Source organism: Gossypium arboreum, chromosome 8, assembly GCF_025698485.1.
Source record: "Gossypium arboreum isolate Shixiya-1 chromosome 8, ASM2569848v2, whole genome shotgun sequence".
NCBI lineage: Eukaryota > Viridiplantae > Streptophyta > Magnoliopsida > Malvales > Malvaceae > Gossypium > Gossypium arboreum.
The window spans coordinates 48876343-48878783 of NC_069077.1; the positions used below are offsets into that span (position 1 = coordinate 48876343).

The following is a 2441-nucleotide window of genomic DNA, read 5'->3' on the forward strand; positions in this document are numbered from 1 at the left end:
TTAAATGTCAGCCATTCATCTAACTCCTCGATTCGTAACCTTCGTTCTTCATGGGTAGATTCTTTGTTGTGGATTAAACATGGCTCATGTGTGTCCTTCGAACTTATTTCCTGCAAAATAGGTTGAACTGTATGATTAGTCTTAGTACAACAATTTGTACAATCACCTTAAATTTTTGATGTGTTGTTCGTGTTACGAGCTTGAAGGTTAATTGTTTCGTCTCCAACACGAAGTGTGAGTTCACCTGTGCCAACATCAATAATTTCTCTAGAGTTGCTAAAAAGGGCCTTCCCAAAATTAAAGGAACATTACTATCCACTTCTATGTCTAGAACAACAAAATCAACTGGTAATATAAATTTGTCAATTTTAACGAGTATGTCTTCAATGATACCCCTAGGAAATCTGACAGTTTTCTCTGCTAATTGAATGCTCATCCTAGTTTGTTTGGGTTTCCCTAGACCTAGTTGCTTAAACAATTTGTGAGGCATAACATTGATACTAGCCCCTAGATCAGACAACACATTATTAACATCTAAACTACCAATTAAACAAGCAATCGTAAAACTCCCTGGATCTTTTAGTTTGTTGGGTAGCTTATTCTGAAGAATGGCTGAGCAAACCGCGTTCAGCTCCACATGCGGCCTTTCATCTAACTTTCTTTTATTTGCTTGAAGCTCCTTTAAAAATTTGACTGTGTTCGGCATCTGCGAAAGTGCTTCAATAAACGGTAGGTTAATATGTAGTTTCTTTAAAAGTTTAAGGAATTTACCAAATTGTTCGTCTGAGCGGTCTTTCCTTGTTGCATTGGGATATGGTACATAAGGTTTATATTCTGTACTTACCGATTTTTGTTCGTTTTGGCTTACCTTATTCTTACCTTCGCTTACCACCGGTTCTGGCCTTGGTTTTTCCACTAACCCTTCCTCATCTTGAATGGAAATTGTGTTGAGTTGCTCCATTGGGTTAGATTCAGTGTTGCTTGGCAAGCTACCTTGTGGTCGTTCGGTAATCAACTTGACGAGCTGTCTAATCTGAGTTTCGAGCCTCTAGATTGATGCTTGTTGATTTTTGAGTGCCGTCTCGGTATTCTGAAAATGAGTCTCTAACCCCGAGATGAATTTGGTTAGCATCTCCTCAAGGTTCGACTTTTTCTCCTGCTGGTATGGTGGTTGCTGAAAGCTTGGAGGGGGTGGTGGTTTCTGATTTCCTTGGCCTCTCCATGAAAAATTTGGGTAATTCCTCCAACCTGCATTGTAAGTATTGCTATAAGGATTGTTTTGAGATCGATGATTATTACCCATGTAATTTAACTCCTCATTCTCCATGTTGTGGCCATAATGTGGGTATTTTGAGTTGCTCGATCCACCTCCATTTGCTTCGCACTGCATTACTGGGTCAACCTTTGAAGAACTAAGATAACCATCAATTTTCTTATTCAAGAGTTCTACCTGATTAGAGAGCATGGTGACCAAATCAACGTTATAAACACCGCTATTTTCGTTAGCTTTGTCCTCATGACTTGCCACTGATAGTTATTCAGTGACAACTCCTCTATAAATTCATAGGAATCTTTAGGTGTTTTATTATTGATGGTTTCGCCAGCAGCTGCGTCAACCATTTGTCGAGTCGAAGGATTCAGGCCATTAAGAAAAGTTTGAACCTGTAGCCAGAGTGGTAACCCATGGTGAGGGCATCTTCACAAAAGGTCCTTATATCTCTCTCATGCATCGTAGAGTGTTTCTAAATCTATCTACACAAAAGAAGAGATATCATTACGTAATTTAGCCATTTTAGCCGGCGAAAAATATTTTAGTAAAAACTTTTCGGTTATTTGTTCCCAAGTAGTAATTGACCCCCATGGTAACGAATTCAACCACTGTTTAGCTTTGTTTCTCAAAGAAAAAGGGAATAACCGAAGGCGAATAGCGTCATCAGAAACACCATTAATTTTAAATGTATCGCATAGTTCCAAAAAGTTTGCCAAGTGAGCGTTGGGATCTTTGTCCTGCAAACCATCAAACTAAACAAATTGTTGTATCATTTGAATTGTGTTAGGTTTTAGTTCAAAAGTATTTGCAGCTACAATAGGTCTAACTATGCTCGTTTCAGTTCTTGTTAAAGAAGGTTTAGCATAATCATACAGTGCGTGGAGCAGGATTCTGATTTACTGGATTAACAGCAATCGCAGGAGGTATCAGGTTTTCCTGATTTTCAGCCATTTCCTTGTTTGTGGTTTGAATATTGTCCTCTTGCTCGTTCTCTGTGTATCTTAAGCTTCACCTTATTTCTCTTTGGTTTCTGCGAACTATGCGATCGATCTCACTGTCAAAAAGTAATGGTCCTGACAGGTTTCTTCTAGTCATAAACTATAAGAACCTGCCAGAAAAAGGGAAAAAGAAGAATAAGTAATAAAAATTAGAATAAAATTTAAATTTCAGG

General features: G+C 38.3%; 1 non-coding gene across 1 annotated transcript; it reads left to right on the forward strand.

Annotated features, from left to right (window-relative positions):
- The first annotated feature begins 1678 nt into the window (after positions 1-1678).
- LOC128279681 (small nucleolar RNA R71) lies at positions 1679-1785 on the forward strand. The gene has a single exon (XR_008269880.1). It is a non-coding gene; the product is annotated as a small nucleolar RNA R71 (small nucleolar RNA).
- Positions 1786-2441: the final 656 nt, after the last annotated feature.